We start from the raw sequence: 11,743 nt of genomic DNA, 5'->3' as shown, positions 1-11,743 counted from the left end.
TTATGGTTAATGAAGTTATTGTCTTGGGGCATAAAACTTCTAAAAGAGGTATTGAGGTTGATAAAGCCAAAGTTGATGCTATTGAAAAGATGTTGTGCCCTAAGGACATTAAAGGTATAAGAAGTTTCCTTGGTCATGCTGGTTTTTATAGGAGGTTCATTAAGGACTTCTCTAAAATCTCCAGGCCTCTAACTAATCTCTTACAAAATGATATTCCTTTTGTCTTCGATGATGATTGTGTAGAAGCATTTGAAATACTTAAGAAAGCTTTGATTTCTGCACCTATTCTTCAGCCACCTGATTGGAATTTACCCTTTGAAATTATGTGTGATTCTAGTGATTATGATGTAGGTGCTATTCTAGGACAAAGAGTTGATAAGAAACTAAATGTTATTCAATATGCTAGTAAAACTCTAGACAGTGCCCAGAGAAATTATGCTACTATTGAAAAATAATTTTTAGCAATTTTATTTGCTTGTGATAAGTTTAGACCTTATATTGTTGACTATAAAGTAATTGTTCACACTGATCATGCTGCTATTAAATATCTTATGGAAAATAAAGATGCTAAACCTAGACTTAATAGATGGGTTCTCCTACTACAAGAATTTGATTTGCATATTATTGATAGAAAGGGAGATGAGAACCCCGTTGCAGACAACTTTTCTAGGTTAGAGAATGTTCTTGATGACCCACTACCTATTGATGATAGCTTCCCTGATGAACAATTAGCTGTCATAAATGCTTCTCGTACTGCTCCATGGTGTGCTGGTTATGCTAATTACATTGTTGCTAAATTTATACCACCTAGTTTCACATACCAGCAAAAGAAAAGGTTTTTCTATGATTTAAGACATTACTTCTGGGATGACCCACACCTTTATAAAGAAGGAGTATATGGTCTTATTAGACGTTGTGTACGTGAGCATGAACAGGAATAGATCCTACGCAAGTGTCACACCGAGGCATATGGAGGACACCATGCTGGAGATAGAACTGCACATAAGGTATTGCAATCCGGTTTTTATTGGCCTACTCTCTTCAAGGACGCCCGTAAGTTTGTCTTGTCTTGCGATAAATGTCAAAGAATTTGTAATATTAGTAGAGTCAAGAAATGCCTATGAATTATTCTCTTGTTATTGAACCATTTGATGTTTGGGGCTTTGATTATATGGGACCGTTTCCTTCCTCTAATGGGTATAGACATATTTTAGTTGATGTTGATTACGTTACTAAGTGGGTAGAACCTATTCCAACTAGTAGTGCTTATCATAACACCTCTATTAAGGTGCTTAAGGAAGTTATTTTTCCGAGGTTTGGAGTCCCTAGATACCTAATGATTGATGGTGGTTCACATTTTATTCATGGTGCCTTTCGTAAAATGCTTGCTAAGTATGATGTTAATCATAGAATTGCATCTCCATATCACCCACATTCTAGTGGCCAAGTAGAACTTAGTAATAGAGAGCTCAAGTTGCTTTTGCAAAAGACTGTTAATAGATCTTGAAAGAATTGGTCCAAGAAACTTAAGGATGCATTATGGTCCTATAGAAATGCATACAAAAATCCTATGGGTATGTCTCCATATAAAATGGTTTATGGAAAAGCATGTCACTTACCTCTCGAACTAGAACATAAGGCATATTGGGCCATTAAAGAGCTCAATTATGATTTGAAACTTGCTGGTGAGAAGAGGTTATTTGACATTAGCTCATTTGATGAATGGAGAAGCAAAGCCTATGAGAATGCCAAGCTGTTTAAGGAAAAAGTTAAAAGATGGCATGACAAAAGGATACAAAAGCGTGAGTTTAATGTAGGTGATTATGTGTTGCTATTCAACTCTCGTTTAAGATTTTTTGCAGGAAAACTCCTCTCTAAATGGGAAGGTCCTTACGTTATCGAGGAGGTCTATCATTCCGGTGCCATAAAAATAAACAACTTCGAAGGCACAAGTCCGAAGGTGGTGAACGGTCAAAGGATCAAACATTATATCTCAGGTAATCCCATAAATGTTGAAACTAATGTTATTGAAACCGTGACCCCGGAGGAATACATAAGGGGCACTTTCCAGAACATTTCAGACTCCGAAAAGGAATAGGTAGGTAAGTAAACCGACTCCAAAATAGTTCCAATAGCAATTTTCCCCGTTTTGGACTATTTAAGAAAATAGGAAAATAAGTAGTCCGGGAAGGACACGAGGCATCCACGAGGGTGGAGGGCGCGCCCTACCCCCCTGGACGCGCCCCCCTGCCTCGTGGGCACCTCATGGGCTCTCTGGACTCCATTTTCTTGCACGATACTTCTTTTGGTCGGGAAAAATTCATTATATAATCTCCGGAAGGTTTTGACCACCGTATCACGCAAATATCCCCTGTCTTTGTTTCGAGCTGTTTTTCTGACAGATCTAGATCACCATGAGGTCTTCAAGCGTCCCCAAGGTCAACTTTTTCGAGAAGGTCATCACCCCCTACCTCGCAGAGGTGCTGCAACACCCTCAAACCATTGAGATGCGTGAGGGGGTGCTGCACATCTGTGATGTTGAGGGACCAAGGAGGACCGGAAGCTTGGAGACAAGACTCGAAGCAATTGAACAACAAGTTTTCAAGTGCCAAGGGATGGTGGAACGCGGACTCAACGCCAACTAGATGATGATCGCAGAGTTCACCAGCAACCACAAGCTGGATGCCAAGAACATTGGGGAGACCATCTTCAAGCTTCATGAGAAAATCGAGCACCTCCATGCCCTTATCTATGACCTGCAAAACCAAAACTGTGAGTATGAATATAGATTCAAGAGGATGAGTTTGGCTGCAGTTTTGAGGATCCCGAAGACTCGATCATCCTTCTATGATGGTGATCCTAGGCCTGGGAAAATTGACGACAAGCCTACATCATCAACAACTCCATCATCACCACCTCCAAAGAAGGAGACATAAACACATGGGTATGGGCACTCCCCTTGGCAAACTGCCAAGCTTTTGGGAGGTGCCCCGCTATCGTATCACCACACCACTCCTATCTTTACCGTTTTTCTTAGTTCATTCCTTTTAGTAATATCTTGATCTAGTAGAATAAAGTTTTAGTAACATCTAGTTTTGAGTTTTTTCCTTTTGATCCTTCTATGTAATCGAGTCAGTGAGTCAAGGAATTTGCTATCTTGCTATGATCTTAAGGGAACAAAAGAAAGAATAAAAAGAAATAAAAAAGATCATATTGATCTTATGGAGAGTAATGACTTCACGTATAAAGAGTATGATGAATAAAAGTTGTTGAGAGTTGACAAACATAGTTTTGGTCATCGTTGCAATTAATAGGAAGTAATAAAGAAAGAGAGGTTTTCACATATAAATATACTATCTTGGACATCTTTTGTGATTGTCATCAGTCATTAAAATATGACATGCTAAAGAGTTGATGTTGGACAAGGAAGACAACATAATGGGTTATGTTTTCTTATATCCGAAATAAAGTATATTGTTATGGATCATACAAAATGTTGAGCTTGCCTTTCCCTCTCATGCTAGCCAAATTCCTTGCACCAAGTCGAGATACTACTTGTGCTTCCAAATATCCTTAAACCCAGTTTTGCCATGAGAGTCCACCATACGCACCTATGGATTGAGTAAGATCCTTAAAGTAAGTTGTCATGTTGCATGCAATAAAAATTACTCTCTAAATATGTATGACTTATTAGTGTGGAGAAAATAAGCTTTATACGATCTTGTGATATGAAAGCAATAAAAGCGACGGACTGCATAATAAAGGTCCATATCACAAGTGGCAATATAAAGTGACGTTCTTCTGCATTAAGACTTCGTGCATCCAACCATAAAAGCACATGAAAACCTCTGCTTCCCTCTGTGAAGGGCCTATATTTTACTTTTGTCTTATACCTTATGCAAGAGTCATGTAAGTTAGCATGAACTATTATTGTTGACATTACCCTTGAGGTAAAAGGTTGGGAGGCAACACTATAAGCTCCTATCTTTCTCTGTGTCCGATTAAAACTCCAGACCCATAAGTATTGCTTGAGTGTTAGCAATTGTGAAAGACTAAATGATAGCTGAGTATGTGTACTTGCTGAAAAGCTCTTATATTGACTCTTTCCGATGTTATGATAAATTGCAATTGCTTCAATGATCGAGATCATAGTTTGTTGGTTCTCAATGAAGTTTCTGATTCATACTTGACATTGTGAATAGATTGTTACTTGAGCATAAGAAATCATATGACAAAATTTATATATGTTGTTGTTATAAGAATAATCATGATGCCCTCATGTCCGTATTTTATTTTATCGACACCTTTATCTCTAAACATGTGGACATACTTTTCGATTTCGGCTTCCGCTTGAGGACAAGCAAGGTCTAAGCTTGGGGGAGTTGATACGTCCATTTTGCATCATGCTTTTATATCGATATTTATTGCATTATGGGTTGTTATTACATGTTATGTCACAATACTTATGCCTATTCTCTCTTATTTTACAAGGTTTACATGAAGAGGGAGAATGCCGGCAGGTGGAATTCTGGGCTGGAAAAGGAGCAAATATTAGAGACCTATTCTGCACAACTTCAAAAGTCCTGAAACTCCACGACAGTTATATTTGGAATTAATAAAAAATACTAGGTGAAGAAAGTACCAAAGGGGGCCCACACCTTGGCCGCGAGGGTGGGGGGCGCTCCCTACCCTCCTGGGCGCCCCCCCTGCCTCGTGGGCCCGCTGGCAGGCCTCCGATGACCATCTTCTGCAATATGAAGTCTTTTATCCTGGAAAAAAATCATAAGCAAGCTTTCGGGACGAAACACCGCCGCCACGAGGCGGAATCTTGGCGGAACCAATCTAGGGCTTCAGCGGAGCTATTGTGCTGGGGAAACATCCCTCTAGGAGGGGGAAATCATCATCATCGTCATCACCATCGATCCTCTCATCGGGAGGGGGTCAATCTCCATCAACCTCTTCACTAGCACCATGTCCTCTTAAACCCTAGTTCATCTTTTGTATCCAATCTTTGTCGCAAAACCTCAGATTGGTACATGTGGGTCACTAGTAGTGTTGATTACTCCTTGTAGTTGATGCTAGTTGATTTATTCGATGGAATGTCATATGTTCAAATACTTTATGTATATTAATACCCCTCTGATTATGAACATGAATGTGATTTGTGAGTAGTTACGTTTGTTCCTGAGGACATGGGAGAAGTCTTGCTATAAGTAGTCATGTGAATTTGGTATTCGTTCGATATTTTGACGAGATGTATGTTGTCTCTCCTCTAGTGGTGTTATGTGAACGTCGACTGGATGATAATTCACCATTGTTTGGGCCTAGAGGAAGGCATTGGGAAGTAATAAGTAGAGGATGGGTTGCTAGAGTGACAGAAGCTTAAACCCTAGTTTATGCATTGCTTCGTAAGGGGCTGATTTGGATCCATATGTTTCGTGCTATGGTTAGGTTTACCTCAATACTTCTTTTCTAGTTGCGGATGCTTGCAATAGGGGTTAATCATAAGTGGGATGCTTGTCCAAGAAAGGGCAGTACCCAGCACTGGTCCACCCACATATCAAATTATTAAAGTAATGAACGCGAATCATATGAGCGTGATGAAAACTAGCTTGACGATAATTCACATGTGTCCTCGGGAGCGCTTTTCTCTATATAAGAACTTTTCCAGGCTTGTCCTTTGCTACAAAAAGGATTGGGCCATCTTGCTGCAATTTATTTACTCTTGTTACTTGTTACCCGTTACGAATTACCTTATCACAAAACTATCTGTTACAGATAATTTCAGTGCTTGCAGGGAATACCTTACTGAAAACCTATTGCCATTTCCTTCTGCTCCTCGTTCGGTTCGACACTCTTACTTATCGAAAGGACTAATATAGATCCCATACACTTGTGGGTCATCAGACATTACTGTGTTCTTATGAACTTAATACTCTAGATGCAGGCAGGAGTCGGTCGATGTGTGGAGTAATAGTAGTAGATGGAGGCAGGACTCGAGCTACTTGTCACGAACATGATGCCTATATTCACGATCATTGCCTTAGATATCATCATAACTTTGCGCTTTTCTATCAATTGCTCAACTGTAATTTGTTTACCCACCGTATGCTTTATTCAAAAGAGAAGCCTCTAGTGAAACATATGGCCCCGGGTCTATTTTCAGTCATATATTTTCTGATCTATAAAACCAAAAACCCAAAAATACCTTGCTGCAATTTATTTATATTTATTTTATTTTTCCTTTTACTTATCTTCATATCTATCTCTATTAGATCTCACTCTTGCAAGTGACCGTGAAGGGATTAACAACCCCTTTTTCGGGTTGAGTGCACATGTTTGTTAGTTTGTGCAGGTGCATATACTGGGGACTTGCTTGTGGCTCCTACCAGATTGATACCCTTGTTCTTAACTGAGGGAAATACTTACCTCTACTTTGCTGCATCACCCTTTCATCTTCAAGGGAAAAATCAACGCAAGCTCAAGAAGTAGCACCCGCCCGCATTGAGGAGCCGGCAAGTAAAGATGTCGGCTGCCACGCGACGACAACTGATCTTGCCGGAGGAGAAGGAGTTCCTCCTTAACATACCCATACAGGTAATCCACTTGTCTTGGAGCACTTCATATTTCTTTTGCTGTTTTTGTGTTCTTGAACATTGTTTTGAATCTGATTTGTGTTTCTCCTTCATCTTCTAATCCACCTCCAACCAACGATATGAATGTCGATGTTGATGTTGCGAGGAACACCGAGGACGCCACCGCGGAAGCCAAAAAGATTGCTGCCAATGAGGCCGCCAAAGCTGCACAAGCAGAGGCCACCGAGAGGACCTCCGTGGAAGAAAATGCCAAGAAAGCCGTAGATGGGGCCAGCAAGGATACCAGTGGACCAACTGACAACATCCCTGTTGCAGGAGTGCTTGGAGCTACGCCAGCCACAAAATCATCAGTTGCCTACAAGGCTATCATGGAAGACGTGCCATCAACATCTGAAGATCCTCTGGCAATCAATTACCTCAAGGTGGGCGACAACTTATACGTCTAGATCACAAGGACGACAAATATTACAGCGCCAAACGAAAGAGAAAGCTTTAATGAAATTATTGTTGTTGTCGGACTAAGAGTCGTTGATCAACCACCTGTCAGCAGCACTGAATACAAGGAAGAAGAGATCCTTAGAGCTATGAATGACATCTTTCAACAGCTTCAAGCACTTTTCCGCAACCGGTCAGATAGTCCGAATTCGAGGGTAGCAGTTGTGGGAGCAGTGGAAGCAGAGTTCCTTAAGCGCGTCGAACAGGCGCAAACTGAATATGTTGAATCTCTCCAAGAGCTGACTGTCCAACGAGAACAACTGACCAATGAATGGGAAAAGTTTTTGCTGGAGAAATCTGATGCTGAGAAAGCACAATATGAGACCGCGAAAAGATTATCAGCAACAGAGGGAAAGCTGAATGAGCGCATGGTTGAGCTAAACTCCCATGAAGAAGACATTGCCGCTTGAGGAAGCATTGGCTGCCAAGCTCAGCGGCAAAGATGAAGAGATTGAGAATCTGGTTGTGCGGAGAACACAGGAGCTGGAGCTGAAGTATAAAGAAGAACCACAGCCTAGTCTGTGGAACATGCCAACAAGCTCAAGGAGGCCATCGTTGCTGCTAAAGCGCATAGAACACCAAGAGTGAGTTGGTGGAGAAAGTGAAGAAGCAGGGAGCAGATCTTGACGACCTTACAAACAGATCTCAACTTTCAAGACTGAAATGGAGCAAGTGCTTCATGATCTGGCGGATATGCTGACTACCATATCCAAGAAGAATAAGGACCTCATAGCCGCCAATGACTCCATAAAAGATTTGCATCTGAAGGTGGCGACGCACGAGAAGAATCTTGTTGAGAGTAGAACTCGTGATAAGGGCTTGCTCAAGGATCTTTAGAAGGAGAAGAATCTGCTCGCTAGTGCCGCAATCACATACAATGACTATGATAATGGCGTGAATGTCTGGACCGAATGGCTTGTCGATGCAGCTCCTAAGCTTACTGCGCAATTGGCCAGCATGGGTATTCAGAACTTCAGCTAGTCCTCCAATAAGAATGTGAGCACTAGCGCCAGGTTGACCCTTTTCTTCAAGTGCATCATCGACACCCTCAAGCATATCCAATCCAATCAAACTGCCTCCCTTGCCACAGAAAGCCGCAAACTCTGTCAGGCTATTCTTCAGAAGGTGCTCGTCAAGGTTGGATACTGGAATCCTGGTGTTGACTTATCCAATGTTTTTGCAAGTCTGCGGGAAGATGCTGACACCAAGGCCATTGAAGAAGCCATCCATCCCATCGTTCATAGAGTAAACTAGGTGAACATGGTTGAAGACCAACGCAAGTACTAGTCGTCGCACCTTGTCTTACCGCCAACAGTTCATGTAGAAGACCATATTTATCTTAAGTTAGAACCAGAGCAAGCTATCTAATGTAATATAAACTATCCGTGTTTGATGGACGAATGTCATTTCCGCTTTGTTCATATTTGCTTTTGCATATATACCCTATGCTAGTTGGAAACTTGCCAATGTGCACACTTGCCGCGAGCGCTTGAGGAACGGGTCCTTAGCAGCCTGCTGGAAATTCTGCTACCAGCAAGGTAACTTGGCGGTCACAGTGCAGCTACTAATCATTCTGAGTGAACTCGAGACAAGACAAGAGCACAATCTGATTATGACAAGGTTCCTTCGCGTGTAGGTTTTCTTATACAAAAGCCAAAAACATTCAAGGGAAAATAGCTCCGCAACAAAGAATTTGTTTGAAAACAAATTCAACTTAGATTTACTTTGATGTACTTATTTTCATGGAATATAAACTTCAACCTCACTTGTTGGTGTCCATACCATCACTCCCCCTGGAAAACATGCACACGAGGCAACCTTCTGTCCTTCGAGAACAACAAAGAAGAGAAAATAAAGGTATGGGAACTTGATAGATTGTTAACATCCATACAAGGCAAGCGTACCACAACATCAGAGAGAAGCACATACAATTAAAAATGTGAATTGACAAGAGTTGTGAAACACTTAGCTTTATTTCATTATGCACAAGGTTGCTACTTGTGAGCTGCATTGGGATGTAACATCCCAAATTTTCAATTTGGAATGTTATACATTAGATCATCATTACATATCATATTTTATTGCATTTTGGTTTGATCCTAGAAATTCTACGCAACTCAAGGACCCATGGAGAGAGTTGGGGATTTCGTTATTTTCATATTTGAGTATTTCTCAAATTTAGAAAAAGGATCATTTGATTTTAGTTATTTTATCTTCAAATATTTCAATTATAAAAATATGAGAGAGGGAATAAAATGACTTTCCTGAAGTAAAGAAATATTGGAGATTTAATAATAAAATCAAACAAGTTTTTATTTCGGAGTTTTATCGCTATTTTATTTAAATTAGGAAAATGTGTGTTTTTCATATTTGCATTTTAGGCCCAAATAAATGTTCATCTTGTCCGGCTTATTTTTAGAGGACGGGGAAAATTTATTTCGGGATTTTGGAGTCTGTTTAGTATTTCTTTTATTTGTCTTTCTGCGCATAATTTTTTTTTTAAAAGTTCCACCGACCTACCGGGCCTTGTCCGCCATGGACTCCTGGCCGACCCTGCCAGCCCAGCCGCCTACCCCCGTGAAACCCTAGCGCCGCCGCCGCCCTCGCCTCGCCTCCCCGCAGCGCCGCCGCCGCCCCGTTCCGCCGCCCCGCCGCCGGATCCCCTTGCCGCTGATGCCACCCCCTCCGCCGAAGCCCGCCACCCGCCTCGCCGGAGGTAGACACCCGCCACCGGCGGTTTTCTTTAGAAAACTGCCCGTTTTTTTAAAAGCGCGATTGATTTTTTTAGATCGGTTTAGTTTTTTTTTCCAGTTTATTTATTTTGCGGATGTTCGTCCGTACGTTCATTTTAACGAATGGTTTTCATCCTTTATCCGCAGACAGTGAATGTTTGTTCGTTAGCCTGTTCGTCCGTTTTTCTTTTTCTCGGATTTTCCGCGATTATTATCGATCGTGATTTCTGATCCGATTTTCGTTCTAGTATAACTTTTCGCCCATTTATCGAAATCAGGCGATTCAAGCGCCTAGAGTTTCATCTTGAAACCCTCTTTCCGTTTAACCTACTCAAACAAGTTTTTGCTACTGTAAAATTTGACTTAGATCTAGATTAGTAATCGAAGCTTGTTTCTTTCGTCGTTCGAGTTTCGTTGCTTCGTTTGATTTGATTCTTTTTGCAAACCGGAGTTCTTAAGTTGAACTTTCTGGTTAGATCTCTTATTTGAGTTTTACGTCTTTATTAGATGAGTGCTTATTGTATGCTTGTTTTTTTGCGATAGAGTACCCGGAGTGCGCCGCTTGCTACTACAAGTCTCTAGGTTTCACGGATCGTCAGCAAGGCAAGTAAGACTTTGATCATACCTCTTTACTACCCAGTTTTATTGCATTAGATCAATCCTCAAACAATTGCATGATTAGGATCTGATTTAATATGTGGGTTTGCGAAGTAGATGAGCTAGAACCTAATACCTGTTTATTATCAAACCTTTGGGAGTTACTTCTACGTTTGCTTATATTGCTATGCTATGCTAGTAGACGTGGATTGTGTGAGTGTATCCATGACAGATGTGAGGTTGTTCATTAATGGTTTACATTAGGTGGCAACTTTAATACACATCTGGTTGGACTGAGGCACCTGGGGAACCCAGTGTTGTCTGTATTTTTGGAAATCCCGGGGTACCGTGTGATTCTCCTATGGACCGCCACCCAGGCTCAAAGGGATCATGAGATTATTCATGCTACGAACTTCCGTGTGCAGCCGCAAGCTACTATGGGCTCTAGCATAGTTGATTAAGTCATGTGAACTCTTACAGTGGTAGACTAGCAGATGTAGGGGAAAGTAGGTGTAACTATCTACCCATCGTAAGGTGCTAACGCTTCTGAAAGACTGTGTCTCGGTCATCTGTTTCTCAAACACCATGTAGTGCGGGAATACCAACGGAGGAGACCGAGTCTTGTGGGGAAAACTGCACAAACCTCTGCAGAGTGTACGAACTAATCATGGTTAGCCGTGTCCCCGGTTATGGACGTTTTGAGTATCTAGTACTTGGATTAGCATGTGAATCTCATCATGTTACTTAAATTAATTTGTTGGGTTTAATGATGATGCTTAATTGGGATTGAGTTGGGTGAACCTTCTCAATGTTTAACAACCACCATGATAGTTAAATAAAATGTATTCCTTTGTTGTAGGGAAAAATTGGCTTTATGCAAAACTGTAACCATAGAGCTTTCCACTAGCCATATATGCATGTAGTGATAGCATTATTCTGTTCATTACTCTCTATGTGTTACATTTCCAGCATATTCCATGTGCTGACTCGTTTTTGGGCTGCAACGTTTATGTTGCAGACTTTTCAAACGACGAGTAAGGTGCCTTAGGTCGTGGTCTTATACTCAGTGATGCCGTTGGAGTTGATGGACTCGCTTTATCTTCCAAGCCTTCCGCTGTTATCGTTGTTAGATGGCCTTAAGCCATATTTATTGTAATAAGTTCTCTTTTGAGACATTCGATGTAATAAGTGTGTGATTGCTACTCTGTTATAAGTCTTTCAAGTACTGTGTGTGTCAGCATTACTGATCTAGGGATGACACTGATGCATAGAGATCAGACTGTTTCAGGTCTAGTCACTACAAGATGGTATCAAAGCACACGC

This window comes from Triticum aestivum, chromosome 4B (genome assembly GCF_018294505.1).
Source record: "Triticum aestivum cultivar Chinese Spring chromosome 4B, IWGSC CS RefSeq v2.1, whole genome shotgun sequence".
Classification (NCBI taxonomy): domain Eukaryota; kingdom Viridiplantae; phylum Streptophyta; class Magnoliopsida; order Poales; family Poaceae; genus Triticum; species Triticum aestivum.
This window is presented reverse-complemented; position numbering follows the sequence as displayed.